This window comes from Melopsittacus undulatus, chromosome 5 (genome assembly GCF_012275295.1).
Source record: "Melopsittacus undulatus isolate bMelUnd1 chromosome 5, bMelUnd1.mat.Z, whole genome shotgun sequence".
In the NCBI taxonomy this organism is placed as follows: domain Eukaryota; kingdom Metazoa; phylum Chordata; class Aves; order Psittaciformes; family Psittaculidae; genus Melopsittacus; species Melopsittacus undulatus.
Genome location: NC_047531.1, coordinates 1,827,421 through 1,848,367, shown reverse-complemented (window position 1 = coordinate 1,848,367; position 20,947 = coordinate 1,827,421). Strand labels below are relative to the sequence as shown.

General features: G+C 39.3%; 1 long non-coding RNA gene across 1 annotated transcript in view; it reads right to left on the bottom strand.

Moving 5' to 3' along the window:
* Nucleotides 1-20,705, bottom strand: part of LOC106023366 (uncharacterized) — a 156,073-nt gene extending 135,368 nt beyond the window's left edge. The window contains exon 1 of the long non-coding RNA XR_001197827.2: nt 20,383-20,705. This is a non-coding gene — a long non-coding RNA (uncharacterized lncRNA). The remainder of the gene's footprint in view (nt 1-20,382) is intronic.
* Nucleotides 20,706-20,947: the final 242 nt, after the last annotated feature.

Genomic DNA, 20,947 nt, shown 5'->3' with positions numbered 1-20,947 from the left:
ATCATAGGCATAGTTTCATGAGGGAAACCATGGTCAGAATGAAGAAAACTCTCAAAGGCAGAGCAAAACCAACAGAACATCAGGTGTGTGTTGCTTATTCAAACCTTCATCTGTTGATCCACTCAACTGCATTTACAAATGTGTGTACTGGGGAGATGCACAGCTAACAGTATGGAGTAGCTGAAGCTCTACATTTCCCCAAAGAGCATAGGCAATATGAGCAGAAGAGCTGCAAGGATCCCCAAAGAGACTGGGCAAAGACTGTTTAAAAGAGAGTTTCCACTTGAATTCAGATCTGATAGCTTCTCGCTTAGACCACCAGAGAGAGAAGCCTTCATAGATTCTGGTGTTAGGTGGAGAACTTCAGTCTTTCAACCAAAGTAACTGGGGAACCATGTGTCTCAAAAATAGGTGGTCAGTGATAAACTGAGTTCAAGCTGATCTGAAGACCTGAAGCCCTGTCATATTAACTTTATATTGTGAAGTAAAACCCAAAAAAAACCAAACCAAAACCCTAAAAATAAGTCCCCCAAAAAATAAATATAGAAGAATGTCAAACAATAAATTCCTATAGATGATCTTGGTTCAACCTATATTCATTCCCCAGGCAATTATCCAAGTAAATAGTCTCTGTACCAGGCACTAAATGGGTTAAAACTACTTGGGCAGGAGGAGAAGTACTTGGTATGGCAGAATCTTAGGTCCCTCTGAGTTAACAGAGACTGATAGCAGATGGATGATCTCTAGTGGCAGGACACAGGGAGGAGTGAAGGCGAAGAAAACCAGTCACAAGCACGAAACCCATGGCTTTATACATGACGTCCGACATCCAAAAGCAAATTTGAAGTCAGTGCAAGCTGCAGAGAATAGGTGCAATGTGCATTGCTCGCTAGTTCTACTAAGTAAGCAATCAATATATTTACTTCCTAGATAGAATACAATTTTGTTGTTGTGACAGTGCTACTTGTACTACTCTGTGAAGAAAAATGAGTCCATGGAGTCCATAATCCCTATCTGGTCAGAGCCTCCACTCTTAGAAAGATATTTATAAAGATAACGGAAAATCATAAAATCCAGACTTACTGAACATATGCAGTACACTAAAGCCAAGAAATTCAGATGTGGAACAAAATTCAATGGCTACTGATTAACCCAATCTATTTAACTTAGGTACTGCCAATTTATCTGGATGGCTTCAGCAGCATGCAGGACTTCTACAATCCTTACATGTAACAAACATAGGAGGGAGGATTAAAGCTTTTTGCTGAATTTCCTTTGGTTTGGATTGTTAAAGGAAAGTCCTTTTGTTTGTTTGTTTTTACTTTTGATGATCATGCTTATCCAGGTGTCTGGTTTTATGTCAGCTTTAGAAATGCAAATTCACCTCCTCCCAGAGTTCAGGTTCAGGCTAATCAGCAGATAACAGTCACAAGTTACAGCTCTATTGTACCTCATTAGCTATGGAGAAAGGAGAGAAGAAAGGAAGGTAGGAGCCATGAGGAATGGACACTGACTTCCAGAGAGAAATGAAGTTATAGAGATAACACATGTACTGCAAACTTACAGCTTGGCTAGGATCTTTCTGTGTACTGTATAGGATGGCATGAGAAGTTGAGAGAAATTGAAGTAGAGAATCTCTTTGCTGGGAAGCTCTTTAAGGACTAAAATAATCCCAAAACTGACTTAAAGGAATATTCTATTTTCTTTACAATTGTGGTTTATTAGTGGGAGATTAATGCGAAGAGTTTGAAGCAGAAGATTAATATGGTCTGTTCTTATAACCTCTCTTCTCATAAATCTCCCATTATTACATATGCATTAAGCAGCATGTTGCTTCACCTTCTCTGAGGCACAAGTCCACCAACAACTCTCTTTCATTTGTTTGGGCAATATCTTACTAAAATCATCCCTACTCCTCTCCAAACTCACATCCTGTTCCCCTCCATCAGCACCTCAGCCACCACTAATGAACAGAGAAGCCAAGAAGTAAAAATACAGAAACTCATGGAAATATCCTCTTTGGATCAACTTCTGATCTGAACTTACAGATATTTAAATACAGTTGTTGAAATAAACTGAAACAGTGCAAAATTAATAAGATAAGCTTTTGAGTTTTGCTTCTCCATCACAGGTAAGTTTTGTATTTAGGTGTTTCTTTTTTGTCTTGGGAGAAATAGAAAGTCTTTTCTTTCAATTCTCTATCTCTTGGTTTGAAGTTTAATGAACCACCACCACCTCAGCTGTCAAAGGAAATGCATCCAGAAGAGGTAAAGCTAACAGCCTGCATGAACTCATACATACAGTGGCTCAGCTTCAGGAAGGAATTCATATTGCAGACCAAATACATGGCAGAATGGACACTGAGCTATTTGAATACCTCATCATTATGCACAGCTTGCTTTCCCACTGCATGCCTGGGAGAAGAAGAAATATTAGCTGTTTTTTGATGCTATACAAAGATGAAGAACAAGTTAGATTAAGTGATTTATTCAGGGTCACTCAGGACATCTCTAGTTGAATCAGAAACAGAGCTTCATTACCTGGAGCCCTGCTCCAGTTAACAGTTGCATCAGCCCAGGTGTCAGACTACAATTTCACTCCACGGAATAACAAAATCAGCTCTTCTGAATACACCCTATCAGAAACGTTGTCCCCTATAGCAAGATTGCAAGAGATTCACAAGTTTCCTGTGTGCACAGGGGCCAGAACAACCCTGCCAAATGCTGCCCTAAAATAATACTGTGTAAAACTAGTAATACAAAACTGTAATAGCAGAAAAAGGAGGAAGGAGAAAGTTTTTTCTCATTATGCAAATACAGAGTCCCAAGATTTTCCCAGGGAATTGTTGTGTTAAATAGCCACAGTTGTAAATGGTGAATTCATAAATGAATACAAATGTGTAGCTGTCATAACTGGCAGATGACACTTCCTGAAGGATAAGCTTGTACTCTTCCCCAGCGAAGGCAGCATGCAAGAGTTGTATCTCCTGAGACTTCTAATGTACAAATTCTTTGGCAATTCTTCCTAAGGCGGAACTGTTTTTAATTTAGAAGACGTCAACCTACTTGTACTAGTGGGAGAAATTAATAAGGCAAGGATGCAGGTCGGCTGTACTGTAATACTGAGTAGATACGTCTCCATTAATTGCAGTATTGTCTGTGCTCACTTAAAAGCTGTTCTGTCTCAGAGCTTGATCCTATTGCTTTTGCTCAGACAAAATTCGTGCAAGCTTCTAACACCGTTTCTGCTTCTGACCCCTCAGGGGTGTGTTTGTTTCATGTCTGCATATATCACATGCTGAACCACATATTTCTTCTATCTATATAGCACAGTTATGAATACAGGTAATCATATGTTCTCTACTAGTAAGCTTCATTGTGCTTGTCTGTCCTGGATATTTAGAAAGTGCCTGGGTTGTAAGTGCATTTTGGATCTAATATTTTCTCCTGGCTGCTCTAAGCAGCCACCTACATGGTACATTATTAGAGCATTAGTTGTTCCTCCAAAGAAGCCAACTCTTTACCCTGTCCAGATGTGGGCACTTGCGACCCTGGTAGTCTTGATGAAGGGAATACAGGAATTCTGAGATAAAAAGATGACTTATCAATTCCACATATTATCAATTAAATCCACATATTAACTCTCATATCATAGCCTAGCAATTGTCTGCCAATTTTTTGACCCTTCTCCACTGTAACCCATTTAAAGACCCTATTCAGAACTCAGGGGGCATTTACTGGAGTTATGAAAGACTGTTCTCCTGCAACAGCATGGCCTTGGTCTAAAGGGCTAGATGCAGTGTTTAAACTCGCAGGTATCCTAGCAGATTTACAACGTGTGCACATACATGAGAGCAACAGATTCCTCCAGTTTTCCCCATTCACTTCTCCCCATGATTATTCCACCCCAGTAAACAACCTATTATATTCTGGACTGACTTTTTCCTCACATTCAGTAACTCTATTCACACTATTAAAGGAACGATGCTCTCTAAATACCAGACACATATTATGTACAACCAGACTTCCTAAATCTAAGGTTAGGGTAATAAAAGCTTGCCAGAATTAATACTGTGCTCTCCATGCATAACCTATGTAGGTGTTTCTAAATAAAAGTGAATTAAAAGAGCATATATATCTTTCATTCTTTGGTGAAATTCTGTACAGCTCAGCACACTCCCAGGCAATGAGCATGGGCATTTTTTGCAGTGATTGCTTTTCTTTCTGAACAGGGAGGAAGTCTTCCCCTGTGTACAAAAGCAGCAGATATTAAACTTTGGATGGTGCATAAATTTAGGAGGAGAATTAAGAAGGTTCACTAGTATCATGAATTTGCCAAGAGGTTTTGTTTAGCAAGCAAGTAGCCTCTACTAGCTTAAGTATTCTTAAGAGTAGTTTGAGCAACTGGAAAACATGCTATATGAGGTTACAACCAACTATTTTAGTAGTATATAATGTTATATTTTTTTGTAAACTGAGGTTGAATTGTGATTGCTAGTCAGATTTTAGTTATAGTCAGTGAAACTACCCCAGATGTGCACTGACATCAATAACATAACTTTCTGTTTGGTTGCATAAATGCTGGCAGAATTTTGGGGGGGAACCATGTTATAGCATAAGCTTCTGCATATTATGAATAAAAGGCCCTTATAGAACATCCTTATTTTTGCTGTAAGCTCCATAAATTAGGGGAAGTTAGTATTTAGTGAAAATGAATATTATCCTCATTAGAAAAAGGACCAGGTCTGCAACTATTATGAGCAAAAGAGGGAATTTCATACTCATAAGCATACTCCTTTCATACTCCTACCATTGACTCCAAATTGTACCCTTTTATAAGCCTAAAGTATAGTGTGGCCTAGTATTTGATTCAACACTAGATCAAGACTCAGATGTTTCACTGAATTATTTATGATGTGGGGCAGATACACCTGCTTTCCCTGCCTTTCTCACTTCACACTCTTTGGATGTCACTCTTCTTCAACAGGAAACTTCTTGATAGAGACTTCTTTCTTTATGTACAATACCTAACAGCAAAAAACCCTCATTTTCAAGCAGAGAGCCTAAACCAGCAATATCAACAATAAACAACATGTACGCCACAGTACAAATGGCTGCAAAATAAAATATAGAAAAACAATGAGGGAATAAATTAATTTGAAATATTTAAGGTTCAGAAAATTTGATGATTCAGTCTAATTGGGAACATTAAACAAACTATATTCAAGGGATATGCTCCTGGCACGCTGTAAAAGCCTTTTTCTTCCCCTTTTTAAAATGAGAAATATGGTTAATTAAATTTACTTACTAAACAGCTTGTATTACAACAGTAGAAAATGACAGATGTCTTTCATAAAATTAGTCATATTGTGGTAATTTTCCTCTCTCCCCTAAACACTGTGTGATTATGGACATATTTTCTCCTGTTAAAAAGCGATCTATCCATTGTAATTGCTAACAAATTCAATGTAAAAATGTTCTGAACGAAAAGGTGTTTTGCATGAAATGTAGGAAAGTTTTTTTTGTGACACATTTTTCTCATTGCAACTTTATTCTGCAGGCTGTTAGCTGCTTGCAGAATACTGCATAATTTTAAAGGCTTATAAAGGCCAATCATGTAATAATTCATTTGGTATTCATTGAGAGACCTTTAATCATGATGGATTAATTTATTATAAATGCGGATATAATATGTTATTTCATAATATCACCACTGTAATTTAGCAATTAAACAGTCTGCTATTATTTCAATCACTGCCCAGATCTGTATCATGATACAATGTTTTGCTCCACGGTGAATTATTATACGTTACATATAGGACAATTGATTTTTTTTGAAGAATAAACCTTTGGGGAAGCAGAAATGCATAAGATAATACTTCGTTCTGATACTCTTCTTGGTCTCTAAGGTGATTCATCCTAAATACTTCGAGCCAGCTAGTCAGAGGCTTGACGCGATTACAAGTCTGATCCAGAGCTTGCTGAAGTCACTCAGCATCTTGGACCCTGTTGTGAGAGGGCTGTAAATGCTTAGCAGGAAAAGGATGCAAAGAGGACAGAAATCAGGTGGGTACACCAGTTAAATGTATCTGGGGTAACAAGTAGAAATGGTTTGGTACAACATCAAAAGCTCAGTGAGACTCCATTAGTGGTAACCTGTACTCCTGGACAGACAAACGCAGGGCTTTCCAAAGGGCCTCAGATGAGTCCATTAGATGCACATTCTTGGACTGTGCTCTTGCACAGTCTTTAGAAGACATAAGCCTCTGACATTTTCAACTCAGAAGAGGAACTGGGGAGCATTTATTCTGACCCAATTTTACCAGTGTCAGATGTCTAAACATTGCCGTGATCTGCATAGAATGACCCCAGAGACAACCTGGCTCAGAAGTATCATTTCCATATTACAGATGTGCAAACTCAGATTTTTGGCAAAGAGATATCTTGCTTTGGTACCTACAGTAAGTGTTGGAAAGATAAAAGTTAGAATCCCTGGAAAGTGATATTCAACCCTTTCACTTTGTTCTAACCACTTGGCCTCATTTCTTTCTCCAGCACGTGCTGTAGTCATGTTTGAACTGACACCGTAACAGCATATAACTGCACCCCAAATTCTATAGATTTTGTGTGGGGTGTTTTTGAGAGGGGAAAAGGTGGCAAAAGTTGCCAAGTCTGTACCTCTGATCAAACACTAGAGAACAAATTGATCTCTTAATTTGACTCATTTTTTAAACTCCCTTTATTGACATTTAAGTAACTGATTCTTCTCCATCATTGTTAGCTGTCTTTGTTCCTGCCTGTCAAGAGTGTGCTAAATTAAGATTCACAACCCAGGACAGTTTTCATCTGAACCCAAAAGGAGTCAATATGTTTACTTAGATAAATGGTTATTTTACAAAGTAGTGTAGAATGCATAATTTTCTGTGGTGTATAAAGCCATGAAGCACAATCCATCATGAGTGACTCATTTAATCTCTGATGTATCACTGGATGCCTTCTTCAAAGAGCAATCTGGAATGAGTGTTTCATATTAGGAGATCTGGAAAAAAGCTGCACAGAGAGCAAGTGAAGGGATCCAAATCAGAATTATGATAATGTATAGTCGATCATATGATAGAGATTACTAAATCCCATTAAATCCTCCAGTGTGTCATCCTTCCTGTCCAGGATTCACCCCTTCAACAGCATTTTCTGCTGCTTTTCCTTCTCATATTTGGACTGGATAACAGAGCTATCTGCAACTGGAGATGAAGAGCATTTTTATGGACTAAGAAATCTACTAGAACCAATGGTTTTAATCTCTCCTTGGCTACAGAATCAAAGCCAAGTTCTCTGCAGGTGTAAATGGGATCTGCTCCACTGCCTTAGGTGGAGTTTCACTCATTTACACCATTAAAGAATTTGGCACTAAGGATGTTGAGATCAAAAGGTTCCAATTGGCAAAGGGATGAGCAGAAGAGAATCTGTCTGGAGAACGTTCTGGGAAGACTTATCTGTCCTGTAGAAAGAGGACTTATTTTTCCTCAGAGGAGTCTGGTATTGATAAATCCAAATTACATTAAATTTTGGACATCTGACCCTGCTAATTCTAAACTGGCTAGATATGTAGGAAGCCTGCCAAAACCCTGCAGTAGGAAACCACAGTGATGCAGTCCTCTGTCTGCATTTTCATGTCATCATACCATATATAAATATTATGGTTTTATTTTCCACTGACAAAACACTTTTTGCTGGTCTGTATTTTTCATTTAATAAAACCAGGATTGGAACATGTCCTGCCATTGTTTCTTGCACAACACATCCCAAAAGCTGTAGTAACATTAGTAGATGTGTTCGCATGATGCAATGTGCTGTATTGCCAGAAATTATTTTCACCTAAACTGGAGTTCTTGCATCTGAAATGAAGCCTTTGCCATTATTGTTTCAGAAAGAACTTGTTTATTTGTTAATAATCATTTTGGGGACTATGGGAAGCAGTGAAATATCAAGACTCAATTAGAAAAATTATCTGAAGTGACATTTCAAGTGAGTAGAATAACACAACACCCACTTCCTCACCACCTCCTGCTCTGTTAAATGCATGCAACTGACTTTTCCAAAGGGACAGCATCAGCATATTTATGCTTTTATATCTTTGGATGCTTGTTCAGAATCCAACTTACTCCTGGACAAGGTGGTACTGATGAGTACCTGGTGTGTTTATTTGGATGGATACAGGCATGCTTGGTATGAAAGCCAGTTCTGCTCCAGCAGCCCTCATCAGGTCTCATTAGCTCAGTGCCAACAGCCAGCCTTCTTTCGTCTAAGGAAAGCAGAAAACATGCTTGTCTTTGCCCACAACCCTTCAGGTAACAGAAGGATTCTGTGCCAGGGTTGCACCAGGTTAGATCAGATATCTATCCAACTCACTGTCCTGTCTCCATCAGTGAGGAATAATAGATGCTTAAAGCAGCCTTTAAAAGTAAAGCTATCCTCTAGAACATCAAGGTTTAGGGATGTCTTGTAGATATATCCATACGATGAATTTTCATTACATAGGGTTCTACTTTTACATTTGAAAAGGTCCTACTTAATGTATACAGTCACCTGGAAGCAATTACTCTCATCTCCTCTTTTCAGGTCCTCTATAACAGGGTTGTCAAGGTATGAAACTGCACCAGTTCAGATCAGAAAAGGTGAGAACTCCAGAGAGGGGGGTCTCTTTTCTCTATATTTCTATTAGTTATATCTATACTACTAAAAGAATTCAAGTCCAGGGTTGAGGCTTAAGCACTGTTCCCTGATCATTCATAGTCCTTTAGTTAACACTGTGGAGCTTTGGGCTATTCTGACTGACACGTCCCTTCAAATCATTCAAGCTTGGGTTGAGGTACAGCAGGTACCAAGAGCAAGTTTGGATGCTGTCATTTCTGTCTGGGGTTGCATGGAATGTATGAAGATGAATATGAGTTGTGCCATGTCAACACGCCTTGAGGCTATAGGGTGGTCCTTGACTGTTTGTTCCCAGTACTGACATAATGATAGAGGCATGGCTACAGGTAAGGTACTGACAACACAGTAACATGAACCACTGTCACCAGGACTTTCAAAACCAGTTTTATTACCTTCTTGAGAACAAGTTTTCCTACCCAAGAATATTAAGACAGTGAATGAACCTCCAGAAAGAAAGTTGGAGACATGAGGGATCTTTTGTGTTTAGAAGTTCCCCGAACCAGCTTTACAGCATTTGAAAGTTAGATCCTTTTGAAGCACCTCCTGTCCCACTTCAATGTTATTTAGTTTGTCCTAATGTACTTTGTGAAAAATAAGCAGATATACATATTTATATAAGATAAATCAATGGTAGGGATCTAGGGATTATAGATTACCATTTTTGTTCTAGCAAAAACTCAGTAGCTACAGCACGAAAGTATATTCTTTTACTATTGAAAGAGAAAGACAGAAAGAAAATCAAACTATGAAAATGTTTCTCTGTTATGGTCAACTTGTCTTCACATACAGAAGAGGTTGATTATCCTTGCACTAAATTATACAGCTTTTTGTTTAGATAGACACACCAACTGATAGTATTTCCATGCTTTCCAAAAGGTGATATCTGTGTGGTGGATTATGAAATGTCCTGAAAGGCAAGAAAATGTATTTGAAGGAAAGGAGCACACAGACAGAGTATTGCCTTCCAGAAAATCACTTTATTGGCTTATTTGAACTCAGAATTTGCAATTCTGCTGCAAAGAAGCTGCATCTGGGTCTTTGTACGTCAGCAGTTAGAACTGGGACAATTTCCTGTACAAAGGTATGGTATAGAGCAACACAGAGGTCTAATGCTCATATTCTTTATTATCTTGACTACTACCTGTCTACACAAAATTCTGAATACTGCATCTATATAAGCAAGATTGAAACCTCTAAAACAAGAGAGGATACTTTCCTGCAAGAATACAGTTAACCTGTACTACAGCCTTACAGGATATCATTATCCCTAGTGTAGGAATTTCTGGATGAAATGATTTTGTCTGTGTTATGCAAAAAGTTGCACAAGTTGGATCAGTAACTTCTATCATCCTTAAAGATCAGTCAGACTCTAGAGACCAATATTTGCCATTCTGGGGCAGATGCTCAGCAGACTTCAAGGGGTCACTGTGATTTATATTACCAGAAGGTCTGGCAGGCTTATAGGCTTCAGTCGTTTCCAGGAAAACAAAACTGAAACGAGCAGTAATACAAAACCCCTACATTTTAGTGCAGCTCTGATGTGGGTATAAATACACTTGTGTGCCCCAAACAAATGGTTGGTGGGTTTATTAAAGTGTGTCCTTTTTTTTTCTGAGTTTATTCATTTATTAATAAAGACTTCAGCTGTTGTGGAGTCTTTATCCTACCATAACAGGAACTCCTGGCTTCATAACTTCACTGGAGCAACCCAAATGATGAATATGAGTTGAAGAATAGAAGCCAAATCCTTCTAGGCGCTATCTATTTGTACTTGCCAGGAAAATTATGGCCAGTCGCATGAGCAGGAGATGGAAAGTAGCCACCTCTGTTTTGGCACTTCTCAAAGTCCATTGAGGCCACTGTACAAGCTTTTCATACTTGGACCTACATCAGTACCTTCTGAAGCTCGATACAGGAACTGGGGGGCAGCAGAGACTGTTTATTTATGAGTTACTTAGCAGTCCCTGATGCAGCAGTTGCCATAATGCATAGCCTTGATGCAGCTTATTCATACTCCTGGCAAGAATTATCCTCATGGGGAGCTGTGCTTTCGCATGTTGCTGGCCAAAATACGAGCATACTTTACTGCTTCTCTTGCAGAGTATGAGTATATTCACTCTGGGGGCAGTTTTAGCATTTGGCCCTATGCCTGGACATCATTACTATTGGGCACTTACACTGAACACAATCATGCTGACCAAAGTCTGTACTGAAAAGATTACATTCTCCCAAACCAATATTTTCGATCTGGCCCTCATGCTTCTGACAGTGGGAAACTTTTGGAAACACCATAGGCAGTGCTTGCTGTAAACAGCATTACCTGAATATCACAGGTTTCATGAAATCAAGATAATGCAGAAATATGGTACCCTCTAGTTAAACGGGATGAGTTGAAGCGAAGCAGTTAAACAATATGTGCATGAAAGCACAAACCCCTTTCAAGCAGCTCTTCTAAGAAGGCACCTGGTTAGAGAGTTCAGGGCAAACTGCTTTAAATACATAGAATATTTTCCTGCTTATATTGCAAACAGTTTTACTTTTTATAAATTTAAATATGTTCTTCTACTTAGAAATGGGACTGACAATCAGAGCACTACTGCATGAGAGAGTTCCCTTAATCCAAAAGTGTGTGTGTGGGAGATTTGTGTTTCAAGCTACAAGTATTCCTATTCATATCACAATTGCAGTCAAGTGTTTTATTATACACAGGCATAAAGAAGCATAAAGCAGCTAAAATTTTGGGTACAAACTTGAATATTACCACATTTCTGTAATCTCAAATGTTGGATTTTTAGAAACTACTTGTTAGTTTGCTTTTCAGAGGCTGAAAAACATATGAGGATACTCCAGCAAGAAAACCTTTAGTTTCTTGCTGGACTTCAGGCATTTCTGTGGTTGCAGTGGCTTCTATGGGACTGTTCCCATACCATAGTCTTAAGCATAAAATTAAGGGCTTTACTGGATCAGTGCCTGAACAACCAGTGCTGGTTTCTACTGAATGCACATTACGTTAGAGACCAATTGTAAGCTCATTAAAATGAACAGAAAGGATCCAGCAGATGCTGGATCAAGCCTTTTCTCAGGACTTTCATCAGAGAAACAACATTGTCTCTTGTTTACTGTTTTGCAGATCACTGGGTTCACAGACTTTAAGTCATTGATTACCTCAAATCATCAATGAAATTAAAGATTTGCCATCTATTTAAATGGGTACGGATAGGCACGAGCAAACAAAAAGCAGAATATGTACAACTTGTGATTCTGGGTATGGGCTACTTAAAAAGCAAACAAGAAAGCAGGCATGCTCATGAATTCATGGACACAGAATAACCCCTGTTTTAGAGCACTGTGTGTGCCAAGCAATGTGTTTGATAATGTACATTGCATTTCTTTAGAACAGCACTCGGTAAGACTTTTACCCTCCCTCCCTTTCCCTCAATGCCCAGACTAATAAATCTCCCATTTGTCTCACCTGTAGTTACAATAAAGCTGTTCTCAACAGTGTTAACATCTGCCATGGTGATTCTTCTGGGGTGAGAAAAGCAGAACATTTTCATTGCTCGTTCATTTGTGAACACTAGTTAAGTAAAGCTGTCACTTGTGTCCAATTATGGGTGAGGATTTTATAGCACAGTCTCCTTCCTAAAGCTAAACTGACATGGCCAAGACCCATTTTATAGACATCCTTAAATTCTTCCCAGCCATATTTAAAACCCTCCTGCTCCGAGATGGCAGGTGCCATATGTTTTCATAGCTACATTAACAAATGCAATTTTGTGGCAACTTGACCATGCCAGTGAAGCAATAAATTTCTCTAATCTCTGTGGCTAAGGATTTCACACAGGACTTTGCTGGGAATAGGTAAAGCCCATTAGTACAAGAACACGATGAAGATGAAATTAAAATACCTTTACAGTAAAGGCCAAAAAGAAAAGGAATAAAGTCTGGGTTGTTTTTTTTGCTGCTGGAGCAATGAAACATGTCAGAGGAATATGCTGAAATGGACAAAAAACTTCACCAGGGTCACCCAGCCTATTCTTCTTTTCCAATGACTGCCACAAATTTAGGTGAGAAGGGATAATCTGGCTTACACAAAGGCTAACATAGACTAATCCTAAAGCATAACCGGGATGCAAGTCTTTATAACTCTCTTTTCCAAACACTTACTCCCTATTACAGTGGGGATAATTGTCCTCACAAAGCTTTTTGCCAGCTTACAGAGATGATAGCCAAAACTTTTGTAGTTGCTAGTGTGTGGAAGTCTCAATGGTGTGTCTGCACAGCAGTTGTTAGATGTTTTGATCACAAGGTCTGAGCTTTCCTAGCATGCTGGAACTGAGACACCTCACTTAGGGATGCCAAAGAACCCCCCTCAGCTTCAGCATTCCAGCCACCATGAAGGCTGAGTGCATGTTGCATCGTGTGTAGAGCCCCAGGGTCTGTGTAGGGTGGAAGGATCATTAACTTAACCTGCTCCAGAAAGGGTTCTATCCTGAAAAATGGGGCAAATACCACTTTATCTCCTCCCCAGCTCTTTACCAGACTTCTCAGGACTCCCCAGGGGCTCTCAGGGGTACTATTGCCATGGGTCTGTTTTACAAATGGAGGCAGAGCCAGGATTGGGTCTCTGGTGCCCAACAGATCCTGAAGCAGCTGTTAGATTTTGCATCAGGGAACCTCAATTACTAGCAGCAAGCAGATGAAAAACAGCACAAATTCATGTATTATTGCTTTTCTGACCTGTCATTTCAATAGATTTTTCCCAGATTTCCTATAAAATCATGTGAGTTATAGATCCAGGAACTGGATCTTCTGAAATGTAAAGAAAACAAGCTGCTCAGGGTGCAATACCAGCCAGGGAGAACATTGCATTATAGATTGCTCACAGACTTCTCCAGCAGAAACCATTGTCATGGTTTTTACCACGGGGTTTGGTCAAAGCCCCTATAGAACACAGATCAGACAAGAAAACATCTTTGAATGCTCATAGTTTGTTGTGAGACAGAAGTGTTTTCAAAGTTACACTTAGCAGCTCCCTCAATCCCTTAAGACTTCACGCAAGCAAGCAAGGTTGAGGGAGATCAGTTCACATACTCCTGCACTCTGTGTGGCTGCACTGAAGCCAAAGAGGCTATTCAGAGTGGCCCTTTGAAGTCAGTGGAGTTTTGTCATTGATTTTGAGAGGCCCAGGATTTCATTCGCGGTATGTAAGGTTAAGCATGTGTATAAGTCCTTGCAGGATCAAGGCTTAAATGTGTAAACCTGTTCAGCAAGAATACCCAGCCTTTAATGCCCTGTGAATGTGCTCTCTCTTACTGTGTGACACTGGCTAGGCTGCTATTGCTCTTCACTCAAGTGTAAAAGTTTCGTTTAATATGCATATGTCCTTCATGATTGTCAGTGACTTAGGATAGAGCAAGAGAAAGATGTTAGTAAAGCTGCTTATTAATGGAGTTCCTATGGAAAACATTGACTGCATCAGATTGATTAAGAGCCACTATTAATCTATGCTTCTGTCTCTTGTTATCCAAAATGCAGGCAACAAGCCTTCAGGATTGTTCACTATGTCAGTGGCTTGTACAGTGCTTATACATTAATTGCTGAAAATAACAAATGTATAAGAGATCAAATCCTGTGTTAACTTTTATTATGTAGCAGTTATATTGCATATTACAATGTTTTGTGCATGCTTCAAAATCCATCCACTGCCATTGTCTGAATAAAAGCCATTTCTGCAAAACACTGCAGAACTTGGGTTCAGAACAGAATTACCTCAACCAAGCACTGGAACAGGCTGCACAGGGCAGTGGTGGAGTCACCATCCCTGGAAGTACTTAAGAAACATGTAGATGTGGTTCTTGGGGACATGGTTTGGTGGTGGACTTGGTAGTGCTGTGTTAATGGTTGGACTCGATCTTCAAGGTCTTTTCCAACTTAAACAATGTCTTATGATCAATCATTTCATATTTAAATGAATTTTAGAATCTTGTTTCTCTAGCTTAAAACAAACCTACACTTAATCTTCAGGATGATGAAGGCTACCTAAGTGAAGAAAGAAATGAATCCTAAGGGAGACCATGTTTGTCCAATATACAGTGTGTCCATATCACTGAATGTCTTAGCTATCTTGTGAGATCTTATGTCTCTAACAGCCATATTGTGCATTTTATGTATATATTAAAATATATTTATGTGCTGACACAGTTACTTTTGAAATTAATCAGATTTTCCTTGAAGATTAACCTGACTGTGATGCTGCTTATGGTCATCCTTAGGTACCTTTTCCTCTAGAATTTACAAACAAGGATGCTCCAACATTGGCTCTCTCTGCTCCTTGTAACTCTCTGTTTAAGTGGGTTGTGAGCCCACCAGCATCACCCACAACCCTTCATGTTGTGTATTCAGACATGAAAACAAACACTTGGGGCCAAGCACAAGGCCAAGAGGACACAGCTAGCCCCTCCACATATGGCCATATGAGACGTGGGGATGAGGTACACGGTAGTATCTGTGAGCCAGGGGTCTCTGCATCAGATACTTCTAGCACTGTAAATGCAACCTTAGCTGTACGGATTTAGGAAGCCAAATTGTCTGTCTGAAAGCTTTCAAATGCAGGCAGCCTCCTCTGGGTAAAGGAACTTACATCTGGAACATCAACTCATTAAAATAGTGGTGTCTAAATTACGTAGACTTCATCATACTCATGGAGCTTCCTGACTTTCAGATCTCTTAAAGCATTGTAGCATAACTGTTAAATGCCAATGGTTTGCAAAGTAGAACGAATAAACCAATTGCAGCACCTCCTTTTGCTAGATCAGTTCAGCCTAATAAAAGTAACCATGAGGATTAATTGTACAATTAAATACAAGATTAATTGTACATTAAACACACTGCTTGGAATGCACTTGTGACAGCAATCCCCCAGCAGTTCTTGAGGACTAATGATATAAGTGGGTGACATTACCCTGTCTATGAAAACCAGTCCTAACTTTAGTATGATTAGGCTTGTTTTAAGACCACCGTCTGGTATATGAAGCTCAGTAAATCAATAGCACTATGACTGCTTTTCAAGGTATGTAATTTACAGAGTTTTAAGTTATCTGTCTTAATGAAGTAGTTACAAGAGAAGCCAAGCAGATGAGGAAAAGATGCCTAAATTAAGCAATGCAACAGTATGGTAATTAAAAGAATTTGAGGAGTAGAAGTGGCTAAATGATCTGAGCCTTGAATGTGGTGTCCTTCTCTGGGATTCAGAGAAAATAGATGTTTAAAATAGGTCAGGTAAATCACTCTCTGAAAGTGCCTGCTTTTTCCCTCTGACTATAATGGGACCCCAAGGTGGGTAACTCACATGTAGGTGTCTACAGTATAGGTATCTAAATTTGGACGGGATGAATCCTACCTATGGTGCTCAAATGTTATGAATAGAGAGCAAACACTTATATGGGTGATATACAGGCAGTTGGAGATTTCAGACTGAAAAAGCAAATTAAAAAGAATACATATGCAGAGCTTTTGGGTTGCTCCCCCTCTGTTATTGTCTCAAAAAAAGATGGTGAGTGCCTTTTACACAGTGAGTAGGGAAGATGTGGCTCCAAAAGCTTTTGGAGTACATTAGCCTTAGGATGGGAATGAAGTTACCAGCCTCCACAGGTCATTGGGCATGAAAAGCAACCAAGGAGGAATTTGTTTAATAATTAGTAACTTGTTTAATAATATAGTCTAGAACTGAGCTCCCTGGGACTCTACTTCTCTTTTCACTTTGTTTAATTCTTCCTAATATTTTATTGTTTACCTTAATAGAATGTTTATTTATATTCTTAAGTCATATATTTTTACAAAGACCTGTAACAACAGGAAAAGGGGAATGGCTTTAAACTGAAAGAAGAGAGATTTAGATTAGACATTGGGAAGAAGCTGTTCCCTGTGAGGATGCTGAGGCGCTGGCACAGGGTACCCAGTGAAGTTGTGGCTGCCCCATCCCTGGCAGTGTTCAAGGCCAGGTTGGACACAGGGCTTTGGAGCAAGCTGCTGTAGTGGAAGGTGCTCTGCCCATGGCAGTGGCTGGAACTGGATGAGCTCTAAGGTTCCATCCAACCCAAACCATTCTGTGATCCTATGGTCTAGTGACCTGATAAATAGTGTGTGCTCTTTTGCTTTGGGAGTGATGAAAGTAATTAGGAGGTATTAGATTATTTTTAGGGTTTCTTTTATCCTACACAGGGTTAGGAGTCCCAGTGAGTGCAGCAAACCATCACCAGGAGATGAAAGACATGTGACTGGCTGACAGGCCTGTGGAATGAGTTGGCTCAATATGTTGTCATTCAGCTAGAGAGGGAGGACCAGAAACTTGAGGACATTCTGAGCCAGGTATAGTGGTATGGCTTCCTTTGGTGATGTAGAACTTCAAGAGTGGTTCTTGACAAAAGAGGACCATAGCTAATGTGTTAAATCAAATAGAAACACAGCAAATCCCTTATGATGTCATTAATCATTTGCAGTTAGAAGAGAAATGTAGAAGTCTTTTAGTAGTAAAATGAAAAAAAAACATGTCCTCAGAGGTTAAAATCTGAGTATTTTTACATGACTCTATGAGACTTTGATACAGTTGACCAGAAAAGAAACACTAAAAAATAATTCCATGCAAAGAAAGAAGGAAAATATTCCCAAGTACTTCTCCAGAGTCCTGAGAGAAGTCTGAGAATCTGCCCTCTCTCGGGAGAAAGAAGCTGATGGAATCCCACCATTATTGCCAAAGTCTGGGATTCACCCCAATTTTCCTTGCTGCACTCAACTCAGACTTGCAGTGACTGGATGTGGAGAGTTAGAGAGGTGGAAGAAATACAGAATTATGTCAGCTTTTTCCTGTAAAGAAAATTCACAGCGAAGTTATCAAAGTTTCTAATTATAAAATTCCTTTAATATTTCATTAATAGGAGGGGAGGGAAGATGCCAAAACTTATGGCATTTCACAAGTAAGATTACGGGTTGATTTCTGAGTGGATGACAGGGTCCTAAAAATAAAACTCATAATTTTATAGTACATTCCTCTAGTAATGATAGAAGTTCTTTGTGCATAATAGCACCATTTCTATTCAGGAATCTTGTTAACAGTTGTAAACTCAGATTATCATTTTTATTAGCCCAGTGTTTTCTTATTTCTGTGTTACTGACAGGAAATTACAGCAAGGGGATTTTTTTTGTACAATGAATGCTTTTCTATTCAACCAGAAATTTCCAAGCCCTGGGTAGAAGACAGTATTTCTAGAAGCCAACAGCAATTTAAAGTGCACAGATTAATTAAGAATATATATATTTAAAGGCTAAACTCAAAGAGAAAGTAGACTGGTAGATTGGGTTGGTGTGGTTGGGTTTTTTAAAGGTACAGATTTTGGTTTCTTATACATTACGACTTTAGGAACAAATTTTTGCCACCAAACTTAGCATCTAAACTTGGCTGTATGATGTTTTCATGTTGCCTCATAACAGTGACTTTGACATCACCTCTATGACTGAATACCCCTGGTTGCATTCAGGCTCTACTCCATGCGGCCTTGCCCATTGCCCAGATGCCCACCATGGGCAGTGGGAATCAATCACCATGGACTTCTCATGGCTTTGGGTGGTTAGAAAGATCAAATGAGAATATTGGTAGTTGTTTTCCCCCACTAGGCCATTTGAGCCTTGTAAAAGCTGTGTTTCCAGGAGAATGTGGGACTATGGCTGCATAATTTACTGTCAACAGCCTACAGTTTATTCATATTACATCAGATACGCTTCTAACTGTCAGTTGATACTGAGTGAATAAAAACTTATTTCCATAACAAGAACACTGAATTCAATCCTTTTCTTCTTTGGTTTTAAATGGATGGAGTTTAGGATTACAAGGGACAAAGCCTAATTTTCTGGGCCCTACAGACCTTGGTGTTGGGGCAGGGGAAGGCAAGTTGTCAGGGCAAAAGCAAGACATGAATGCTACAACGACCTCATTTCACAAGACACCAATGTTTTCTGCACAAGAAAAGTAAACCTTAGAAGTATTGCAGTGTTTCAAACTGAGGCTGAAACGGGGGGTGATGAACTTCTGCAAGTGCAGCGCCCTTAACCCTATGCCCTAACAAAGTTGCTGTGAAAGAATGTGATTTTCCATATGGCACTGGCACGTCCTCTCCTCCTCTCCAGGGAGTCTGAGTTTAATTCCTGACTGCTCCTCATCAATCCTCTCCTTGCACAACGTTGCTCCTGTGATCACATTATGCATTTGGCATGTCAGACCATCTAGTATGGAAAGTCTGATGTATGGAATGTCTGATGTATCAATCTGCAGATGAATAATTTCAGGACACTTTTATATATATTAAGAACAACAGTTTTCAATTAGTTAGAGAACTGAATCACACAATTTTTCTAATACTACCAGATCTCTCTCAAACATCCCTTATTTTGTTCAGAAAGTTTTCCTCAGCATGACCACAAACCTGTAAACAACCAACTGTAAGAGCGGTGTTTATTCTAAATACTTCACTACAAGCCTACATAATCCAGTCTTAAGTGCAACAACAACTGACTGCAGTTAGATAAAGAGAATTCAACAACCATAAGATCCAGTTCTGCTAGTACTCAGCAATTTCCTCCTAAATAGAGGACAAGCTCAGCCTTCCTGTCTATTTTAGTAGGTGTTGTTGCATTTAGCACTTGGTAGAACTACATTCAGGAAGCCTGAGAAAAAAAATCACCTGATAAGTTTTATAAGGGTAAATACAAAGCAAAAGCAAAACACCTCTCATTTTCTTTAAAAACAAAAAACAATAATTAATGACAGAAAAAGACTATAAAGGAGACATTGGAAATAAGGTGACTTGCAAGGCAGGAACTGCAACAAATGGTAATACAGATCTGGCTGTATCTGGCAGGCTTGTATTCATAGGAAACTATCCACAGCATCAGACTCATTCTTCACAAAAGCGACGCTTGGTATTTCATCTCAAAGTTTGTCAGCTCCTTGCAATTAGCTACTACAATAGTATGACAAGATATGAAGTGGAACATCCCTTCCCCCCTTTCTCCAAAAGAACAATGCAAGGGATGGGAAGAACTTTATCCAGCACTGGAAAACAATAAATCCTGGATACACTGACCCCAATCCATGTGAGCTGAAAGATATTTATTTATTTCTTTAAAAAGTTTGAGTGTTGCACTTCCCTACCTAGTAAACAGCTGAACAGGCAGAACGACACCCAAAACAGTCTCCTCCACCCCCATCTCCACCCCCATCATATCAGTGCTTCAGGCAATGTTCAGAGAGAAAGGAAAATCACACACGCAAAACCCCCAACTCAAGTATCTTTTCTGATAGGAGCATGGAACAGTAACCAAAAAACAATCAAGTCCTCATTGTCATAGTGCGACAATCACAGCACCGCTTCTGTTGAGCAAATAGTCAATTCGCAGATAAAAGCATCATGAGGACAGACGCGAAAGCTGTTATTATCCATTTTAAGTAATAGGAGAAGGTCGCATATCAAGCAGTTACACCTTTTCATTACATCCTAACCCTCCACAGCAGGGGAACCACACTTATGACTGTGTTAGATATACAAAAGCTTTCAGCTCCAAAAGGAAAAGAAAAGATGGGGAAAGAGGGACAAAAATATAATTAAATCCATCTTACCGGCACGTTGCAGCACCAACTTGCTTGAAGGAATGTTGCCTTTACAGGTTCCTCTTTTAATTATCCTGGAAGCAGAAGGGGGGGGGGGGAAGAAGACGACGAAGCAGGGTTGCTAAATTAGCGTGTGCGAGAATCTTTTCAGTTTGTCGCAGAGTAGAAAAACACCAAAAAAAAAGAAAAAGAAAAAGAAAAAAAGAAAAAAAATAAAAGAAAGGGCACGAAAAGAAGGAAAAAAAAAACACAACAAAAGAAAAAGAACGCTCAGTAATTTAAATTTGCTGTCAGTTCAGGCAGCATCGCTCTGTCCCGCCCCTCTTCCCACTGGGTTCTACTACCTGCAGGGCTGCAACTGACAGCTACTGTGCAAACAAAAAAGAAGGCAAAAAGCATGCTGGGACCATGCTGTCTGCTGTCTGAGTCTCTCTCCACTTGTGATGACTGAAAATCATTAGCGGAAAGGTTCTGTTGTTGTTTGCTGGGATTTTCAAGTTGGGTTCTTTGCATGAAATTTAATCTATTTTTAATTGAGACGACGCATCACGTGACAGAAACTGGTGGCTGCGTT